This window comes from Lycium barbarum, chromosome 1, assembly GCF_019175385.1.
Source record: "Lycium barbarum isolate Lr01 chromosome 1, ASM1917538v2, whole genome shotgun sequence".
Lineage (NCBI taxonomy): Eukaryota > Viridiplantae > Streptophyta > Magnoliopsida > Solanales > Solanaceae > Lycium > Lycium barbarum.
The window spans coordinates 71,750,854-71,775,547 of NC_083337.1; positions in this window are offsets into that span (position 1 = coordinate 71,750,854).

The window sequence follows — 24,694 nt, forward strand, 5'->3', positions numbered from 1 at the left end:
TTATTTATATTATATTGTGAGACTTACGTTATTTTATTTTCTTCCGCTATTTTCTATTATTTGTGAATGTTGAGTTAAGGGTTCGCCTACCAAGGTGGGAAAGGTAGGTGCCCGCACGACTTAGTGAAATTAAGTCGTGATGATATCTTTCTTCTTTGCGATCAAAACTAGATTTGTGCAAGTAATATATCTAGGTAGCTCATGACCACAGAAGAAAGATTTCACCATTTTTGTCATATCCTTAGCAATTATCTCCCAACATGATCGATTAAATTTTCTAGTAAATCCATCAGGTCTACCTGAACTATCCGTATTTATCCCAAAGACAGCCCTTCTAACTTCCTCTTCATCTGGCATTTCATGAATTTTGTCCTTTTGCTCTGCTGAAATCATCTGAGGGATATGTTTGAGCATATCTAAATCAGAAGGACAATTCTCCTCTCTGAATTGTTCTGAATAGAACCTGATTGTCTCTTGTTCTATATGCTCCTCTTTATCTAGTCACTCTCCTCTATGATCTTGAATCTTTTTTAACTGAAGCCTTTTTCTTTTACCATTAACATGGGCATGGAAATTTTTTGTATTCCTATTCCCATCTTTAAACCATTGCATACCAACTTTTTGTTTCCAGAACTTCTCTTCTACAGCCTAGAATTTTATTAAATCAGCCTGCAGCTTTTGTAGTCTCTCTCTATTCATGCTTGTAGGATGAAATTCAATTTCATGTTCATGAACCTGCACAATTTCCTCCAGAGTAGCTATCTACTTAAAAATATCTTCATAAGACTCCATGCTCCACCTAGATAAAGCCTTACTCACTTTCTTTAACTTATTATGAAAGTTGAAGAAAGGATCAGGACTATACCATTCTTGCCAATTCTCTTTAACAACATTCAGAAAGGACTCATGATCTGTCCAGTAATTCAGAAATCTGAAAGATTTCTTTATAGGTCTGGTATCTGAGTTGAGTGTGTCACAAACCCGACTAGGGCTATGATGTTACACCTCGAAAATTTTTCGTGAGCCAACAATGAATAGACCAACGAAGGTCATGAGTGTGCGATGTTTTACTAAGTAGGGAATGACTATTTATGAACTTTGGAATTAAGAAAGTTGTAGAATTTCATTTTAGCCAGTGGTTGTAAAATGGAATACGGCCCGTAAAGTGATTTACGGACCGTAAAGTGCCATCGTCCTTCAACATTTAAAAAATTTCAACTTTCTGTCAAATGCTTCAAATGGTTAAAAATGACTTGGAATACGGACCGTAAATTGAAATACGGCCCGTAAATTGAGTCGTAAATTGCCATGATCTTCAGCCAACCTTTCTGTTCCTGGTATGCTTAAATACGGTCGCGAAGGACGGAACGTAAACCAGTATACGACCCGTAAAGTGGGGTTTACGACCAATGTGCATTTCGACCACTGTTCACAAAAATCAGATTTTAGCTATTAAAAAGGAGGGACCCAAGTTCATTTTCTCATTTCACCTTCACGAAATTTCTCCCTAGAAATCTCTAGAACACTCCAAACACTTCAACCAGGACAATACCAAGGAAATCAATGATCATCAACACCAAATCTATGAAACAAAGTATATGAAACCTAATTGGAAGTCATCTCCTTCAAGAAATTCCAAAAGAGGTGAAGAAGGGTTTTGGTGCTAAAGGAGTGATTCCACTCTAGGCTTGTTCCACCATCATCTAAGGTATGTTTCATGACTTTATCATGTTATTTAAGGTAAGGGAAAGCTAAGATGCTTGAAATGTAGAAGAACATAGAAAATGGGTCATTACTGAGTGAATAGTGTCACAATTGAATGATAGTTGAATGGAATCATGAACGTTGATAGGTTGTGATGATCAATACGTTATAGGTGGTGTATAGACCATGGAATAGGCTTCATTGACGAGATGCTGAGGACGCTGAAACTCATGCATGCTTCTGAGACTGAATCGGTAGAGTTGGCTTCTTATAGACTCCGTGATGTGGTGGTATTGTGGTATAAGAACTGGATAGCATCGAGGACAGAAAATGCACCTCCTACCAATTGGCAAGAGTTTGTTGATGCTTTCATTCGCTATTATTTTCCGCCCGTGGTCCGCCGAGCTAGAGCGGACAAGTTCTTGAATCTAAAGCAAGGAAGCATGAGTGCTCGAGAGTATAGCCTGCAATTTAATTCTCTGGCCAGGTACGCCCCGACTATGGTGGCCGACATGGGGGATCGAGTGCACAGGTTTGTGAGTGGTTTGGGACTACATCTATTCAAAGATTGTTTAACGGCTTCATTGCAAGATGGGATGGATATTTCTCGTATACAGGCCCATGCTCAGAATTTAGAGGGACGACAACAGCCGCCAAGGAGCGATCGTGATATTGGCCGAAGGCAAGGTAACAGGGCTAGGTCTATGGGAACGAGCAGCGAGTATAGAGGGGGATCGAGACAGATGTATTCTAGGCACTGAGGACAGTCAGCGACTAGTGCGCCTTCCAGATTTCCAGATAGGAGGTTTGATCGTTCCCCCCAGTCAGGATAGGGCCAGAGTTCAAGGGCCTCAGATTCTCAGTTTAGGGGAGGTTTCAGTCAGAGGAGACCTCCGGTACCGCGGTGCAGCCAGTGCGGTAAATTACATTCTGGACGATGTTATCAGGGTACGGATGATTGTCATACTTGTGGTCAGACCGGGCACATGATGAGAGATTGCCCGTCGGTGAGAGATAGGGTTGGGACTCAACCCACAGGTTCAGCAGTGGGATCTTCTTCAGTACGTCCGGCAGCACAGACTCATCAAACTCCAGCAGGTAGAGGTAGAGGCAGAGGGGGAGCATCTACTTCAGGTGCTGTTCAGCCCCACGTATATGCTTTGGCTGGGCGATAGGATCTTGAGTCCTCCCCAGATGTGGTCACAGGTACATTGACTATATTTTCTCGTGATGTATATGCTCTTATTGATCCGGGTTCCACTTTCTCTTATGTTACTCCGTATATTGCTGATTGTATTGGGGTGAAACCCAAGCCAATTAGACCTTTCGAAGTGTTCACTCCGGTTGGTGATCCCGTGATAGCCAGACAAGTGTATAAGGATTGTGTCATTGTGATATGTGATCGTCAGACTAAAGCTGATTTGATTGAGCTTGAAATGGTAGATTTCGATGTAATCATGGGCATGGATTGGCTAGCGTCATGTTATGCTAATGTTGATTGCCGGGCGAAAGTGGTCCGATTCCAATTTCCGGGAGAGCCCATACTTGAATGGAAGGGGAATACGGCATCCCCAAAGGGTAGGTTTATTTCCTACCTCAAGGCAAGGAAGATGATAGCCAAGGGGTATATTTATCATTTAGTTCGAGTTCATGATACAGAAGCAGATTCGCCATGTCACACCCCGATCTCCCTAGGGTGTGATTGGCACCCGACCCCATATCTGGAGCCGAGCGAACCCGCTGACTCTTATTACACATATAAACTCGTGGATCAGTAAAGAAAGAAATACATAGTAAGCTCTCCAATATTTTTTTTTCTTTTCATCAGTAAACTCTGACATCATGTAAGACTCGTGACATGAAACATAATAACATATCGGTTGCTGGAGCCGCTTACAGACTAACAGCCCAATACCCATTGCTCTGTCTGCAAAGTCTCTAACATAGAACAAAACATCATAGCATATACTTGGACTTGGCAATTCTCCAGGACAAATGGAGCTCGCCATCTCCGCTGGAACATCTTCAGTAAGGTCTTCTAATCATCTGGGAGTACCTGCGTGGCATGAACGCAGCCCCCGAAGAAGAGGGGTCAGTACGAGCAATGTACTGAGTATGTAAGGCAAGATTAGTAACTTAGCAAGAAATATGCGTATGAACAACAACTGCATGGAAACATAGAACATGTCATAGGATAAAAGCGTAACCTGTATATATGAGGGCCGCTGAGGGCGGATACCATGCATGCTTAGCTTTCCTTTAAAAAAAACATTTCTTGCTCATATATATAAAAATAGAACATGTCATATTGCCGAGGCGTCGGCAGCCGATACATTTAACCATAAATATATGCATCCCGCGTCCGGGCATCCCGCGTCCGGGACGATGTCATGTCATATAATGCCAACTGATCAGGTGGATATGCGTATATAACGCTCTGGCCTCATTCCCATCTTCCCCGTATATATATGCATACATCATGTATATATATCAGCGTCTATAGCGCTCTGGCTCTTTTATCGTATACGTAGACGTGCATCATGTACATATATCAGCGTCTATAGCGCTCTGGATCTTTTATCATATACATATACGTGTATCATGTACATATATCAGCGTCTATAGCACTCTGGCTCTTTTATCATATACATACACGTGTATCATGTACATATATCAGCGTCTATAGCGCTCTGGCTCTTTTATCATATACATTTACATACATCATATACTTATAACATGCATACAACACGCTCGAGAGTCTAAGAAAACCATGTCCACGTCGGCGTGACGTAAGGTCGGTAGCCTCCGATTACATTATGAAACAATCATGATCGTTATGCCTCACCTTGAAGGAACTAATATCATGAGGCGAGACTATCAATGAAAAATAGCATTAAGGGAAAACGTGGGACAAGATCGTAAAGCTTATAAAACATTATTTCATGTACTTTAGAGTCTTTAGAAAATAGAGTCATGACAAAGGAATAGGGTTGGACTCAAGAACTAGTCCATTATTCTTGTGTTCATATTGAATCCTTCACTTAAGACTTTTAGACATACAATCATTCTCGTCATACTTGTCATAGACATATTCTCTTCCCTACTTCATCATTATCATTATCATCATAGAAGTATTCTCATTAGAATAGCTACATTACTTGCCGTTTGATAAGCGGCATAAGGATCAAAAGTTTCCTTTGGATTCTACTTCAAAATAGGTCAAACGGAACAATAAGGAAAATCCGGGAACCATGGGCCCACCTCGGGTCAAATGAGGTGGCGTACCAAATTTACGTTCGTTACATTTCATGACGTCACTTGGGAGGGTTTTAGGGTAGTCGGGTCCTCTTTATACAAATTTTAGATGTTTAGGAAGTTTTTCTAACATTTCGCACAATTTTTAGTTCAATTCTACTGAACGAAAAAGGGAAAACTTTGGGTGCGGGTTCCGGAGAATAGAATTGTCCCCGCGGCTCGTATCCGACTTATTACGTCTAAGACATGCCATAGAAAGAAGGGTGAATCCTTACATACCTTTTTCCGCTCCTTTTGATACTCCAAATTCACGTTCCAAATCCGCCAAAATCTACAAATTGGTCATGTTTACCAAAACTTAATTAGGGCCTTTAGAAGTTGATTCCTTAAAGTAACATTTTGTCTGCCGAAATTTCGGCAGCATTTCCCCTGTACAACAATAATCCGGGAATTCAACCCGGCCAAACTATCGACAACATTACCAACAATCATGCCAACAATGTCAACAATTTAATCCAAGATACATTGTAACCTTGGCAACCTTTGTCACACAATCTAATGACATTTCATTCATATTCAATTCACATTGCATAACATTCAAATGATTCTACCGACATACTACTTCACCCGATGCCTTCCAATTCCAATAAGAACAATAACAACACACCCCCTTTCTCCTTCAAATTCATGAACTACATACTACAACATCATACTAATAACATCACACTACCTTCCATGATCCACAAACAATCACAACTTCATTTCCAACTATTAAATCCTCATTTAACATCATGGAATTCATAACACAACAATTAAAATACTTACTAAAATTGATTCATCATTTCTCCACAAATGCAACTATTTTCGGCTAACACAACTACATATATATTTTCATGAATTCTTCATCCATGTCCATACATTTGAACAACTAATATACTACATAAAATTTGCTTACCATCCCATCACAATAAAACAAATATGCACGGCCATACACACAATATACACTCACGGCCACACCTACAACACACATTATTTCTATGGTTTTCATTCATTCTTACACACAACAATATTCACACACCATCCATAACACATAAAAGAGCATGAATCCTTACCTTCTTCCTTAACTTTCCACTTGACTAGAATCTTGGACTTGCCACAAAGGATAGTTTTCTTGCCCCAACAATTGCACCACGTTGAAGAGGGCCCTTGAATTAGTAGGAATACATGAAGAGACTAATTTTTGGAACAAGATATCAAGGGCCTAGTTTTCCAAGGTCTTGGCCGAAATGGCCTTCCCTTTTCTCCTCCTCTCTTTCTTTCTTGATCTTTCTTGATTTTTCTAGACTTGGCAATTGATGAATTAGTCTTCCTTTCAAGACTTAGTCATATATATATATAAGCTTCCAAGCATGTGAGGGGCACATGCCCCTCTCTAGAGATTTCTTTCTTTTTCTTTCTTTTTCTTTTCATTTTTGAAATTTCTAAAAATGGTCAAAGAAGACTAAAAGTCTTCTTAAGCAAGCTTGGTCCATACACTCTTTCATTATTTATAATTAGCCCCCTTTCACTTATGAAATGGCCACATGCTCCTTTCTTTATTTCCTAGAGAATTTTTCCATTTTCTTGACTTTCTCTTTTTACCCTTAACCTTTCTCAATATTTCCATACAACCGATGTTCATAAATAATATTTATAACCAACTTGTACATTAAATTGCATTTGGAAGATGGTCGTTCCCTTAACTCACCGCGACCACCATGAAATATCCAAACGTATAAATTACGGGATATAACACGCCAACTCTTCAATCTGTTCCGGTGGTGAATGAATTCCCAGACGTATTTCCAGACGAACTCCCAGGTCTTCCTCTAGAAAGAGAAATTGATTTCGCCATTGATGTATTGCCGGACACCGAGCCCATTTCTATTCCTCCTTACCGAATGGCTCCTGCAGAATTGAAAGAGCTAAAATAACAGCTGAAAGATCTGCTCGACAAGGGGTTTATCAGACCCAGCTCATCACCGTGGGGAGCACCAGTCTTGTTTGTGAAAAAGAAGGACGCATCATTACGAATGTGTATCGACTACAGGTAATTGAACAAAGTGACGATAAAGAACAGATATCCTCTTCCAAGGATTGATGATTATTCGATCAGCTGCAAGGTGCTAAGTGGTTTTCAAAAATAGATTTGAGGTCGGGTTATCATCAAGTGAGAGTTAGAGAAGCAGATATTCCCAAAACAGCTTTCCGAACGAGATATGGCCACTATGAATTTCGAGTTATGTCATTCGGGTTGACTAATGCTCGGGCTGTATTTATGAATTTAATGAACAACTTATTCAGGCCTCTCTTGGATCTATTTGTGATAGTATTTATCGATGATATTCTGGTGTATTCTCGCACAGAATCAGAACATGCAGACCATCTGAGAATTGTTCTTGGCATTCTTCGAGCTCGAGCATTATATGCAATGTTTTCAAAGTGTGAGTTTTGGCTAAATTATGTAACATTCTTGGGCCATATTATTTCGGATGATGGTATTCGAGTCGACACTCAGAAAATTGAAGCCGTGAAGACTTGGCCAAGGCCTACGACGCCCACAGAAGTTCGTAGTTCCTGGGTTTGGCAGGATATTATAGAAGTTTCGTAGAGGGCCTTTCATCTATTTCAGCCCCATTGACGAAGCTAACTGAGAAGTCCTCTAAATTTCTGTGGGACGATGCATGTGGGAGTAGTTTCCAAGAGTTGAAAGACAGGTTGACCTCAACTCCGATCTTAACACTCCCAGAAGAGTCAGATGGCTACGTGGTATACTGTGATGCGTGCGGTGTTGGACTAGGATGCGTATTGATGCAGCACGGGAAAGTTATGGCATATGCTTCGAAACAATTGCGGAAACATGAGAGGAATTATCCAACTCATGATCTCGAACTAGCTGCGGTTATTCATGCCCTAACAATATGGAGGCATTATTTATACAGGGTGCACGTTGATATCTATACAGATCACAAGAGTCTCCAGTACATTTTTAAACAGAAGGAGCTGAATTTACGGCAGAGGTGGTGGTTAGAATTATTAAAAGATTATGATGTTAATATTTTATACCACCCCGGGAAGGCGAATGTAGTAGCCGACGCACTTAGCCGCCGATCGGTGGGCAGTTTAAGTGAAATCCCTCCGGAAAGGAAAGAGATGGTTCAAGAACTTCACCGATTAGCAAATTTAGGAGTGCGTATAATTGATTCGGGTGATGCTAGAATTAGTATTAATGATTCCACAATTTCATCCTTGGATATGGAAGTGAAAGAACGGCAGTGCGAAGATCTGCAGTTATGTCGTTATAGAGACACATATTATGGGAAAGGAAAGTCTCCGTTTGAAGTCTCTATGGATGGAATTCTTAGATACCGAGGCAGGTTGTGTGTGCCGAATGTGGCGGATTTGCGCCAACGGATTCTAGAAGAAGCTCACTATTCTCGGTATTCTATTCATCCAGGTGCAACAAAAATGTATCGTGATCTCAAGATGATGTATTGGTGGGATGGTTTCACACCCTAATCTTGGTAGGGCATGATGGGCACCCGACCCCATACTCAGGGTCGAGCCAAACCCTTATAGCTCTCGTTATGTTCATAACCTCACTGGACTCTTGAGTTACGAAATGAAATGCATAATAAAAACTTATCAAAACCATTCTTTTCGTCGTTCTCAAATCAAGTAAAATCTGTAATCATATGGAATTTGTAACATAATGCATAATGGTACGACGGCTTGCAGAGCCGCTTACAAGACTGACATGCTATACACGTCAATCTGTCTGCAAAGTCTCTAACATAAATCAAGATACCATAATCATGCATACTCTGACTCGGCAACACTCCGGAAGGAAATGGAGCTCGCTAATCCAGCTGGTACATCTCCTAGCAATGTCCTCTGCTCATCTGTATACACCTGCATGGCATGAAACGCAGGCCTCTAAGAAAGGGGGTCAGTACGAGCAATGTACTGAGTATGTAAGGCATGAATAGTAACATAGTAAGGGATGTAAATTATGAATAATAACAGAGTGGAAATACAGAGCATATCGTGAGATAAGAGAGTAACCTGCACATGTGAGTGCCTCTTATGGCGGATGCCATGCATGCTTAGCTTTCTTTTGAAAAACATTTCTGTCCATATATATAGAAAATAGAGCATATCATATGAGATGATATTAATCGATGTGGGATTCGCCTAAACCAATGTGGGATTCGGCTAAGGCAAGCGTTACACTCACCCCCCCCCCACTTTGGGACTCAGCGTTCTTGCTGAGGTTTGCCCCACCATTGGGTTTGCTCCACCATTGAGTTTGCCCCACCACCGGCTCTAACACCAACTGATCAGGTGGTTACGCGTCTATAGCGCAACATGTGTCCCTTTTTCCCCATATTCCCCGTATACATATACATATATCATATACATTTAAGCATCATGCATGTGAGCCCAAAGAAAGTCATGTATCTATCAGAGTGACGTAAGGCCGGTAACCTCCGATTACATTATGGAATAATCATGGTCGCTTTGTCTCGCCTTGAAGGAACAACTATTATAAGGTGAGACTATCAATGACGAATGGCATTAAGAGAACATAGAATAAGATCATAAATCTCATAAGGCGACAATTCATATACTTTTGGAGATTTAGAAAAAAGTGTCACGATCCAACCCCGTAGGCCGTGACTAGTGCCCGAGCTGGACACTCGTATGTACCTGTTAACTGTAATCATCCACAACTAGTATAATACAGACTTATCAATACCAAGGCGAGACGTCGCCTCAAACCTTGTCGCATTATTTAGACGTATCACAACAACCTGTCTCCTGGGGAGGTACAACTTTCAACAGACAAAATAGTACATAAGCCGACAAGGCTTTCATAATATATAAGGGAACATCCCCGCCATAAACGAGCCGACAAGGCTAATATAACACATTACTTCTCAAAACATGTATATATATATATATATATATATATATATATCTACGCAAGCCGACAAGGCTGCCACTACGAATGGGAACGTCCCAAAACATAAGCCATATAGACAAAACTGAACAACATCGATACACAACCCACACATGTGTCTACAGACCTCTAAGAGTAACAACAGTATCATATGGCGGGACAGGGCCCCGCCGTACCCCTGGATAAAATACACATACACCACAAAGAGATTCTGTACCAAAATCTAGGCTCCGGAACAAGCGAGCTCTCCAAGATAGCTGAATAGGACTCCTAAGCTGACGGGTTACCAACGTGAGCATATGTACCTGCGGGCATGAACGCAGCCCCCCGAAGAAAGGGGGTCAGTACGGAATATGTACTGAGCATGTAAAGCATAAATACAATAAACAGGATCATGCTGAAGTGAGGAGTATAGAAAACCAGTACAATAACTAGAAAACCCCAAAGCTTACCTTTGAATCATAAATCATGGTGTCAATATCAGACTTAACTCGTTATGAAACTTAATGTCACCATTAGAGAATCATCCTGTTCATAGGCATATGTATAACATGTCCCGGCCCTCTACTGAGGGACCCGGTAAATAAAATCATATCATCATCATGTATATATATATATATATATATAACGTGTCCCGGCCCTCTAGTGAGGGACTCGGTGAATAAGATCATCATGTGCCATCCTGGCCGCCATCCCCATATCATCATATACATATATATAACGTGTCCCGGCCCTCTAGTGAGGGACTCGGTGAATAATGCAGTGGATCTGTGCACGAAAACATGTCTTGGCCCGGGACTCAGTGAAAGACATATTGAGGCATGCACGAGCAGAGTAGTGAGAAACTATATGCAATTTAAAAACATTTTCAAGGACTCAATAGAATAGTCAACACGAGTTACCATTTGAAAATCAGGACAATAGTCGTATCAAATACCTTTCGAATATCACTCGGAACATATCAAACATCCATTAAATGTCATCATAGGTATATCACAAAGCTTTAAAGATCATAGTCATATGTCATTATAGTATGAAACACCTTATAGAAGTCCAGTCACTAGTTATCATAGAGTTCCTAAGAATAGGAACGGATATTTATCGACTATTAACCAACGTACAGAAAACTGAAGAGGGAGGCTCAAACACTTGAGAATTGTAATATCAAGAAGTGAATAAGAATCATAAATATCACTCAAAGCTTATGAATGGAATTACCCCAAAGTTCATATCAGTCATCACTTAAGTCTAAGACATGCCAAAAGAAAGAAGGGACAACTTTACATACCTCACGTCGTTCAAGAGCTCAGTCCATCCAAGAACTTCCATAACTAATATGATAAACCTATCATCGTAAGAATACGCACGTGACTTAAGAAGGCTTTCGTATATCATATATATTAATTGATGACTTAATTCTAAAACGAAACGGGCAGCATCTCCTCTATATCATTAGCATCTCCCAATTAGGTATATCAACCCAACAACAATTAAATCCCAAAAAACACAATATGCATGTCCATAACAACTTCATAGCACTCTATAACGACCGACAAGCTCAAATTACAATCCATATACTCCATGGCACCTTTTCGTATGTTTTCTTTTTAACCTTAAAAATATTCTCAATATGATAAGGGCATCATTTACCACAAATCTCGGCTTTATTTCATATATTTACAACAATAAAAACAGCCCACAACTCCAACTATATCAATTGACAATTCTATTCGTAAATTCGCGTTTATTTCATCAATTCCTATATCGATACTTGTATATACTTCTTTATTTTCGTATATACATAGTATAACAACAACTAGTATAGCAATAACTACAACAAATTTCACGATATTCCAGATCACTAAATAATTTATAACAACCACCAAACAGTCCATATGATAACAATAACCATTTATCGGATTTCCGATAATATTTTCGTAATTCTTTCGCCTAGCAACGTAGATATGACTTGGATAAATCGAATACATCCAGGAGAGTGGACTTCTTACCTTATATGCCAAGAAATAATCTTCTTCCACCTTACTTCACTTTGAAGAAATCTCTACTTTGCTATTATCCGGAGGAAACTAACGTGTTTATGACCTATATCTCGTCTCCCCCATAATTTGCTTCCGCATGTAAATTTTGTTTATCCATGGCAGATCGTGTATATGCATATATAAATGTGTTTGCTGCTGCTAATACCATAAGGAAACAACATAGCAATCTTTAGAAAATGTATATGTTGCACACGTTGAAATTTACAAGGAAAGAAGCCTAGTACATTTTTCTTGTGAAATGTTTGGTTCACAAACATGCTGCACACTACGTATATATGTATGTCTCTTGTGAAATGGGCTGTGGGGGTCCACCCCTTTATACACGTGCCACTACTCTAGCTTCCCCTTAGCAATTCATCACTTATATTTCCACCTCACCCATCAGTGCATGGAATGGGAATTTACTTGCTGCACACGTAAACATAACATATATATATATATATATATATATATATATATATATATATATATATATATATATATTTGTACAAAACCTATTTATTAGGTAGATAATCACCTTCTTGTCCACCTTAAAATATGACACAAAATAATTTATACATCCTTCATTTACTCATTATCATGGTCATGTGATATAGCACTAATTCGTAGCCTCTTTTTCCACACACAAAAATATTATTTCTATACTAAATAAAATTTACAAGCAATTCGTGTATTGATTAAAAAAAAATCGGGGATTTGAAAGCCCTTGTCTCATATCCCAAAAATAATCTCATCCTTAAACTTACGTCGATTAGCTTAGAATAATTCGACGTATGAAAATACGGGATATAACATCCTTCCCCCCTTTAGAACATTCGTCCTCGAATGTTATACTGGTCCTGAACTCCCAGTATTTCCTTAAACGTCCCTTCACTAAATTACACTCTTCCCATGACTCTTTCGTTGGTCGATTTCCTTCAATTTATTATGACGCACTTTTTTCATTCTAAATCTCTAAGTAATCATTCCCGTAATATTTCCTCTTGCTCCTGCCTCTCGAGGTAATAATTCCGTGTCTTTGTCTTTACTCTCCTCTTTATTTCGTAGTTGGTTGACAGTTGTATTGCGAGCTCTTCTGCCGAAATCTTATTCTCTTTCTGGTGCATTTTAGTCATAGCTCGACTCCTTCTTCCTCTATAAGTTACTCCCTTAAGACGTTTCATTCACTTCGTCTTACCTCTCATTCTTTATGTAAGATTCTATAACTTCACATAGTCGTTCTGTGCTCTGTCTATTATCAATTGGTATAATTCCGAAAAAGTTCTTGATTTGACTGACACTTCACATATTATCAATTGCTATTTCACTATTTCTCTTAACCCAACTGGTAACCCTTTTGGCGTATTCTATTGCCCTTTTTCTCAGATTTTTGTTTCTAGTTTTTCCTGTCGTACATTATGTTGCAATCTTTACACGAATATGTGAAGGTGCTCAAACTAGACCGAGAAATACCTTAGCGTTGTTTCACTAGTCTTTTATGCAAACCTTACATTCTTCGCTTGTATCTTTCAATTGATGTCAAGGCTCAACTATGGCTTTTGCCCTCGGTACTAAATATATCTCCGTAGTTTTGCCTCAGACCACCTTATACCTTCCTTTGATTTATCCGAGATATCGCAATCACATTGTTGTTACTGATTTCTTACTCTTCTTATCAAGTGTTCACTTGGCCTCATTTTTAGTATACAATTATTCGTAAATTGCATACTTATTCTTGTACAGTTTGTACAACCATAGTCTTTCCTTCTCCTGGTTTATTCTGCTCCACATCTCTTATTGTACTAAGACTCACTTGCTGTTTATTTTACCATACTCCTTTCCTTTCCTTTACTTACAATTAAATCCTCTCATATCCTACTATAGGAGAGATTTCCTATCCTTTCTCCTTTGCTATTCATATGTCACAATATCATTAGCCAATAACTCTGTTGCCAACATCTTAACCTCTAATCCAGTATAGCCTTGGTATCTTTTATAATATCTTTTAAGTTGCTCGTTACCATTCTCTTGTCGTATTCTTCCTTTTCATAAACAATCACCTTCTGATGTCATATTATCCAAAATCTTTAAAAATAATTCTCAGCACTGTCTCAAATACTATCTTGACTACTTGTTCATTTTATCGCTAGCCCTCAGATCTTACCAACTTATTCCAGCATAAGGTTTCACTTGAGATTTGAGTGTCCGTATTAAATGTGTTGCAGTGCTAGTTGTTTTCCTCTTACATTTGCATTTCTCTCATTCGCTTCCCCCCTTTTGGGTGTACTTGCATCATTATTTATATTCCACTCTACGTCTTCATTTCAAATTTCAAATTCCTACGATTCTTTTTCCATACATTTGGTATACTGTGCCATATCCATGTCTTCCTTTAGACCATCTATAACTTAGATTGCCCATGTATGAACTCTTAACATAATCACGAGGTGGTGAGAACTCTCGATATATAGTACAACATCTAATCTGATGGTTGGTACTCGAGTATTGTAACTAGTGTAGTAATTTATCCAAAGCCACATTCCATTCACCCAAATCAATAGTTAGGTGGTGCTTATCGTCGTCTCAGATTCTCCATTCAGTAGCACTTATATTCTAATGATAAGTGTCTCAAGCTTTCCTGCTACACCATTTTTATCCCGACGGATATCATCTATGTCTCCTGATAAATTCACAATACATCAGTCGTTTCGCAACTCTACAATCCTTGTCCTTTAAGGATTTCACTATTTCCGAGGTGAGGTCACATACACGTAGTACTTCTCTATGCCTCATGCTCTTTCATCCTTGTTGTATACCCAACTCTAACCTCTAACTTACTCAAATCATATCAAATTCGCCTTAATAATGGTCTTGTCTTATCATCTTCTTGTCGGACTACATCTTAAGTTCATAGCTATATACTTCCCTTCTGTCCTATACTCATACTCAATCAGTTACGTCTGTCTTGAGTGCTTCCTTTAGTATTCCTTTCATTTCTCCAATCTGTGCCCATCTTATCCTCTATGCATGAAAAATCTCATGCTACCTCTGTATTCTTCCGAAAACACTACTTTTACATAATCCCCTTTTTTTTCCTTTTTCAAAACATATTCCGCTTATTTCTATTTGTCCTTACCGTACCAGTCATTTCTGGCATTCATTCTTGTCTCGTTGCTCATCTTTCCCTAGATTTGTCTTTCACAGTTCTGTCACTTGTATTACTCGTTTCCCAAGCTATACATGTCATAACGTATCGCTATACTGCAATGTTACTCACTTTCTTCTTATCTCCCTCTTTCTTTTAAGTCCTCTTCTTCCTGTACTCGGTTTCGCTTCCGTTACCATTTGACTTTGACTCTGAACTTTCCCTACAGAATTTTGTGAGTATTTCTTATTCGTTTTACATTTGCTTTTCTGTTTCACAGTAATCATATCGTATCCTTTCCCTTGCTAGGCTTTACTCATTTTTATAGCAATCCCCATGATATTCACATTACATCCTATTCGTAATCCATCTTATAACATAACACTTTGTAATCTTATTCGCGATTCTTACTACGTTTTAATTACATTCTGCGGACTAGGCGTACTTGACCTTTCACCCTTTCTGATCGATTTTACCCTTAGTATCTCACAAGCTGTCTTACTACTATCTTCATAACTTGTCATAATTCTCCTTTCTTTGTACTTCTATCTCAATCATACCATTACTTCCTTTAACTGTAAACTCGTTGTAAGTTATCCCTTAGGGTCGCAAGCTCTCCCGAGTCGTCCTAGCATTTCATTAACAACACGTGGAACACATGATTCATAGCAGCTCATAAGTTGAGTTTTCCTTTCACAAATTTCATCTCCAATTAGTTGACTATTAATAAGATGTCACCATGAGGCATTTTCCAACCACCACCAAAAGAACACTAGAACCCGACAAGCACCACAGAACTTCTTAGTGCTTGATTCATATAGTTTAATTCCAGGTTGATTCTTGAGTCGTGAGCGAATCATTTAATTCACAAACTGTTCGTTGTAGGCTTTATACTCTTCCAATAGCGGATCTTAATTACTTGAAGGTGTTGCCCTTCATTCTAAGCTCTTTTGTTTTAGGCAAAAATGTGGCTGGAAGTATTCTGGTCCATTTAAATGAATTCCAAATTCTGTTGCTCGTATACGCTTCTTCAAAACGAAGTATCCCAAATAAGAATGATGCCTCTTATGCATAAGGTGGGGGTACATTTTTGTTAATTTTTCTAGTCCAACATGATAGATTTACCGTACTGGAGTCACCCTTCCATAACCTATTATGAACTTATGTCTCATTCTTTTCTTTTTCCTACTTCTGGGAAAATTTGGGCAGAGTCTCCTCTGTAATTCTTACTATCCCAGAACCTGCACGCAGGAAATACCAACAATGCCTCACAGGGCCAACATATATACGCACATATCATGTCGTATCATAGCCACATAGGTGCTCCCAATTCCAAATAAAAATTACAAAGGTGGTAGGACTTACCTGTCATATCGCACCTCAGGACATGTCTGACCCTTTAACGACCTGTCCTGTTATATCTTCATATCTATCTTCTCTTTCATCCTTCAACTTTATATTTCGATCGTATTCCATTATTCTTACCTGCGTGCTGTGTAGCTTCCAATGTCACCGGTCGCTTTCATCTGTTGATGTCGTTCTTCAGCTGAAATCAAATGTTAGTATAAAGAATTTCATTTCCTATGACTGGGCTCTATCGCACGATCTTAGCTATGAAAGAAAGGTAACATCCTAAATGTCCTGTAGCTTCCTGTTTATAGATGTGGTGCACAACACACCGATAAACAAGACTCTACTAGACACGGTCTGTAGACACTCCGAGGATGAACTGCTCTGATACCACTTTTGTCACGACCCAACCCCGTAGGCCGTGACTAGTGCCCGAGTTGGACACTCGTATGTACCTGTTAACTATAATCATCCACAACTAGCATAATACAGACTTATCAATACCAAGGCGAGACGTCGCCTCAAAAGTTGTCGCATTATTTAGACGTATCACAACAACCTGTCTCCTGGGGAGGTTCAACTTTCAACAGACAAAATAGTACATAAGCCGACAAGGCTTTCATAATATATAAGGGAACATCCCCGCCATAAACGAGCCGACAAGGCTAATATAACACATTACTTCTCAAAACATGTATATATATATATATATATCTACGCAAGCCGACAAAGCTGCCACTACGAATGGGAACGTCCCAAAACATAAGCCATATAGACACAACTGAACAACATCGATACACAACCCACACACGTGTCTACAGATCTCTAAGAGTAACAACAGTATCATATGACGGGACAGGGCCCCGCCGTACCCCTGGATAAAATACACATACACCACAAAGAGATTCTGTACCAAAATCTAGGCTCCGGAACAAGCGAGCTCTCCAAGATAGCTGAGTAGGACTCCTAAGCTGACGGTTACCAACGTGAGCATCTGTACCTGCGGGCATGAACGCAGCCCCCCGAAGAAAGGGGGTCAGTACGGAATATGTACTGAGCATGTAAAGCATAAATACAATAAACAGGATCATGCTGAAGTGAGAAGTATAGAAAACCAGTACAATAACTAGAAAACCACAAAACTTACCTTTGAATCATAAATCATGGTGTCAATATCAGACTTAACTCGTTATGATACTTAATGTCACCATTAGAGAATCATCCTGTTCATAGGCATATGTATAACATGTCCCGGCCCTCTACTGAGGGACCCGGTAAATAAAATCATATCATCATCATGTATATATATATATATATATATATATAACGTGTCCCGGCCCTCTAGTGAGGGACTCGGTGAATAAGATCATCATGTGCCATCCTGGCCGCCATCCCCATATCATCATATACATATATATAACGTGTCCCGGCCCTCTAGTGAGGGACTCGGTGAATAATGCAGTGGATCTGTGCACGAAAACATGTCTTGGCCCGGGACTCAGTGAAAGACATATTGAGGCATGCACGAGCAGAGTAGTGAGAAACTATATGCAATTTAAAAACATTTTCAAGGACTCAATAGAATAGTCAACACGAGTTACCATTTGAAAATCAGGACAATAGTCGTATCAAATACCTTTCGAATATCACTCGGAACATATCAAACATCCATTAAATGTCATCATAGGTATATCACAAAGCTTTAAAGATCATAGTCATATGTCATTATAGTATGAAACACCTTATAGAAGTCCAGTCACTAGTTATCATAGAGTTCCTAAGAATAGGAACGGATATTTATCGACTATTAACCAACGTACAGAAAACTGAAGAGGGAGGCTCAAACACTTGAGAATTGTAATATCAAGAAGTGAATAAGAATCATAAATATCACTCAAAGCTTATGAATGGAATTACCCCAAAGTTCATATCAGTCATCACTTAAGTCTAAGACATGCCAAAAGAAAGAAGGGACAACTTTACATACCTCACGTCGTTCAAGAGCTCAGTCCATCCAAGAACTTCCATAACTAATATGATAAACCTATAATCGTAAGAATACGCACGTGACTTAAGAAGGCTTTTGTATATCATATATATTAATTGATGACTTAATTCTAAAACGAAACGGGAAGCATCTCCTCTATATCATTAGCATCTCCCAATTAGGTATATCAACCCAACAACAATTAAATCCCAAAAAACACAATATGCATGTGCATAACAACTTCATAGCACTCTATAACGACCGACAAGCTCAAATTACAATCCATATACTCCATGGCACCTTTTCGTATGTTTTCTTTTTAACCTTAAAAATATTCTCAATATTATAAGGGCATCATTTACCACAAATCTCGGCTTTATTTCATATATTTACAACAATAAAAACAGCCCACAACTCCAACTATATCAATTGACAATTCTATTCGTAAATTCGCGTTTATTTCATCAATTTCTATATCGATACTTGTATATACTTCTTTATTTTCGTATATACATAGTATAACAACAACTAGTATAGCAATAACTACAACAAATTTCACGATATTCCAGATCACTAAATAATTTATAACAACCACCAAACAGTCCATATGATAACAATAACCATTTATCGGATTTCCGATATTATTTTCGTAATTCTTTCGCCTAGCAACGTAGATATGACTTGGATAAATCGAATACATCCAGGAGAGTGGACTTCTTACCTTATATGCCAAGAAATAATCTTCTTCCACCTTACTTCACTTTGAAGAAATCTCTACTTTGCTATTATCCGGAGGAAACTAGCGTGTTTATGACCTATATGTCGTCTCCCCCATAATTTGCTTCCGCATGTAAATTTTGTTTCTCCATGTTAGATCGTGTATAGGCATATATATATGCGTTTGCTGCTGCTAATACCATAAGGAAACAACATAGAAATCTTTAGAAAATGTATGTGTTGCACACGTTGAAATTTACAAGGAAAGAAGCCTAGTACATTTTTCTTGTGAAATGTTTGTTTCACAAACATGCTGCACACTACGTATATATGTATGTCTCTTGTGAAATGGGCTGTGGGGGTCCACCCTTTTATACACGTGCCACTACTCTAGCTTCCCCTTAGCAATTCATCACTTATATTTCCACCTCACCCATCAGTGCATGGAATGGGAATTTACTTGCTGCACACGTGCACATAATATATATATATATATATATATATATATATATATATATATATATATATATATATATATATTTGTACATAACTTATTTATTAGGTAGATAATCACCTTCTTGTCCACATAAAAATATGACACAAAATAATTTATACACCCTTCATTTACTCATTATCATGGTCATGTGATATAGCACTAATTCGTAGCCTCTTTTGCCACACACAAAAATATTATTTCTATACTAAATAAAATTTACAAGCAATTCGTGTATTGATTAAAAAAAAATCGGGGATTTAAAAGCCCTTGTCTCATATCCCAAAAATAATCTCGTCCTTAAACTTACGTCGATTAGCTTAGAATAATTTGACGTATGAAAATACGGGATATAACATAAAGTCAACATCAATGAATAAATTGAGAAATCAATAATGTCACACCCCAACCTTACTAGGGTGTGATGGGCACCCGACCCCATATTCGGAGCCGAGCGAACCCGCTGACTCTTATTACATACTTAACCTCTTTAAACTCTTACATCAATAAGAAGTGGAAAACATAGTAAAGCTTTCAGAATTTTTTTCTTTTCTTTGTACTCAATTCAAACAAAATCTGTGGCCATGTGGGATCTGTAACATAAAATATAAAGACACATCGGCTGGTGAAGCCGCTTTCAAGACTGACATACTACATCCACGACTCTGTCTGCAAAGTCTCTAACTTCGAACAAGACATCATAGCATAGTACTCTGACCCGGCAACACTCCAGAGCAAATAGAGCTTGCCAACTCCGCTGCAACATCTTCTACTCATCTGGGTGTACCTGCGTGGCATGAAATGCAGCCCCCGAAGAAGAGGGGTCAGTACGAGCAATGTACTGAGTATGTAAGGCATGAATAATAACATGATAATATAGACAGAACATGAACAACAACATAATAAGGAAATATAGAAGATAAAAGAAAAGGTATGACTGTAACTGCTTGCCACTTAAGGCGGAATCATGCATGCTCACTTTCACTTTCATGCATACATAAGCTGTCTGAGTCAAATATCATCATTAGCCCGCGTCCGGGGTAATCATCTCACGCCGCCCACTAGTGGTGCTGCCCGTGCCATATAGACACGGTGTTATTATCCATAAGCCGCCCGCCTTAGCGATGCTGCCCGGCCATATAGGCGCGGTGTAATCATCCATAAGCCGCCCGCCTTTGCGGTGCTGCCCGGCCGTATAGGCGCGGTGTAATCATCCAACATAAGCATGCATAAGAGCCCAAACAAGCGCTATAACTCCATCGGAGTGACGTAAGGTCGGTAACCTCCGATTACATTATGGAATAACCATGGCGGCTTTGCCTCACCTTGAAGGAACAATTATTATAAGATGAGACGAGCAACGAATAACAACATACATAAACCGACACCTGAAGGCTCAGAAACAAGTTTCGGTTCAATCCGATTTAGTATAAGAAAGTTATGAGCATTTGAAGTACAGAACCTTCTATGAACGTTTCAGAAGCTATTTTGGAAAACCAAAGCAATACTCATACCAAGTACCTTTAAACATGAAATCATTCTTATCATAGTCATCTTAGAAACATTCTCATCCTTGACATCATCAATGTCATTGTAAAACATGTCCATCGTTATTGTCATAAGATCTTACAAAATCGTAAACCTTTGTTTTGGTAGAATAAGAACACTTTGGAAAAACATTTACGAGTTATCGGGAAAGGAGTCATGCCTTGGAATCATAAACATCTAACTTTTGAGAACAAGGAAGATATAGAAACAATTATGAAATCATAACATCGGAGTCATGCCTTTGAAAGAAAGGGACGAGCCTTAACATACCTGCTCCACGTCCTATCCTATTAGCTACGCTTAATTGTCCAAGCTCGCTATCGCTAGTCTACATTCAAGAAGATTGACGCAATCATTAGATTCATCACCATATACTTGTCTTAATCTTTAAAATAAATTAACTCGGCCCAAATCATCAATCAACAATCCGAGAATTCAACTCGGCCAAACTATCAACAACAATATCATCAATCATACCAACAACATCAACAATCAATTCAAGACGCATTCTAACATTAACAACCTTTGTCATACAATTTAACGACATTTCATTTATATTCAATTCAACTCACATAACATTCAAAACGACTCAATCAACACACTACTTCACCCGACACCTTCCAAATTAACCAAGAACAATAACAACCCAACTTACAATCTTCCAAACAAATGTCTCACTTCCAAATTCATAAACTACACCAACAAGCTATACTTTAGCAATATCACTCATACAAATGTAAGAAACCATACTAGTGTCACTTTAACTCATTCAATAATCCCACAACAACTACAAATTCATTTCAAGTCATCAAACCTTTATTCTCTTCATGAAATCCACAACAACAACAATCAAACTACTAACTAAAATTCAGTTTATCACATCCTACCATCATCACTCTCATTCGGCCATGGCACACACATACCTATTTCATGAATTTCATTTATTTCCCAATACTAAAACTTGCATAAATCATTCCTACAAATATAAGAAACCATACTAAGGTCACACTAACTTCTTCCATAATCCACAAACAATCACAACTTCATTTCAAGCCATTAAATCCTCATTTTACATCATAGAGTTCACAACGACAACAATCAAAATACTAAATAAAATCAATTCATTTGTTCTACACCACACAACTATATTTGGCCACAACATCGACAAACACACGTACCATGAATTCCATCCATTTCTTCATACAACAACATACATAATCATCTCTAACACATGTAAAAGAAGATTGAACCTTACCTTTCTTCACATGTCTTCTCACTTGGCTAGGGTTTATAAATCACCCAAATGAATGCTTGGCTTACTCCAACAACTCCTTCATATTAATGAGGACCTTCCATTTGGTGGAAATACTAGAAGAAAACAATTTTTCTTGAACAATTTCTATAGACCATTTTTTTTTAACCATGGCCGAATGGCCTTACTTTTCTTTCTCCAAGTTTTCTTCTTGGAGTTTTTCATGAATAATTGCTTGCTTTAGGGGCAATTGTCCATATATATATTTAGCCTCACCAAATAGCATGTGGACACATGCCCTTCTTTATTTTTCTTGAAGTTTCTTAAAAATAGTCAATGAAGACTAATTTTCTTCTTAAGCAAGCTTTGGTCCATATATCTTTATAATTTGCCCCATTAAATACAAATTGTGGACATATGCTTATATGTCACACGGCCAACATGGCCCCTTCAAGAACCCTCTTGAATATTTTATGAAATTTCCATTTTGCCCCTAGCCTTCCGCAATATTACCATGAGCCATTTTGTGAATTTCTCTTTTTACCCTTAACCTTTCTCAATATTTCCATACTAATAGTATTCATAAATAATATCCATAACCAACTTGTACATTAAAATAATTTTGGACAATGGTCTTGCCCTTCACTTACCACGACTTCCTCGAAATATCCGGACGTACAAAATATGGGCTATAACAAATAAATAGCTCAAAATTCTCATAGCGTCATTGAAATCGTAAACTTGGAACCTTTAAACATAAAACCTTTCTCATCATCTTCATCATAATAATATTCTCATTTTTGACATCATCATTGTTACTGAAAAACATATTCGTCGTTGTTATCATAAGAGCTCACATAATCACAACCTTTGGTTTGGAGAGTACGAATATTTTGAAAAACATTTATGGGTTAACAAGAAAGAAATCATGCCTTGGAATTTTAGACTTTTAACCTTTGATAACAAGGAAAATATGGAAACATTCATGAAGTCATAGCCTAGGGATCATGCCTTTGAAAGAAAGGGACGAGCCTTAACATACCTGTTCCACCTCCTATTAGCTATGCTTATTTGTCCAAGCTCGCTAGTCTACATTCAAGAGGATTTACACAATCATTAGACTCATCATTATACGCTTATCTTAGTCCTTCGAATAAATTCATTTATAATCTGCCGAACTTTCGGCAGCATTTCCCTTGTTTATATGCCTACCCCAAAATTACAATTCAGCAACCAATCCACAACAACAATAATACCAATATCAACAACACCATTATTCATACCGATATATTCCATAAACATCCCACACGATGTTTTTCTCCATATACAACAACAATATACACTTCTTTCCATCCCAATCAAGGAGTATAATCTCATCAACACACCAACAATGTTAGATACCATTTTTTATACGCATAAATCAGTCCATCCACACGGCCACAACATGTTCAAAACAGCCCATAAACACAACAACTACAACACAACACTTTATGACCCTTCCTCCATAACTATTTGCATTTTTAAAGCTTGCTAGACCTTCAAATAAACTCAACACAAGAGATGGGATGAATAACATACCTTATATTTGAAGAACCTAAGCCACATCAACTCTTTCCAACACCAAGCTTAAGTAGAAGCAATAATAATCACCTTTCACAGACTAGTTTGGCGTAATTTTGTTAAATTCTTGGTTTATCGGACTATAATGTTTGGGGGAGGTGTGGAGAATTTTCTAGGACATTTGAGAATGTTATTATGCTGAAAAATGAGGTTGATGGGGGTATTTATACCCCTGTTAGGTCGGTTTCACCGACCTCCTCATGTGGGGCCCGCGGAGCCATTTTGGCAGCTTAGGGTCTTGCTCTTAAAACGGCCATAACGTTTGATCCCGACATCGTGTGAGGGCTCACGACCTATGGTTGGAAAGATAATTCAATTATATACAACTTTCATTCTTTGTGTGTTTCCAAATTCCAAACTTATAATATCGTTTTGGCCCCTCGAAGTCGGATCATCCGAAAACGTTTCCTTAAATCATCCTTTTAGTGGGCTTATGCCCATTTTTGGCTTATGGGTCCTTCTTACGACTTGCTCAACTTTCCTTTTGATACTCGTATGTCTCTTCATATGTCCTTTATAACACTCCGACGTGTGGGTCCCACTTAGCTTGCCGCGACGAGGGCTTTTCATCAAGTGCCATAT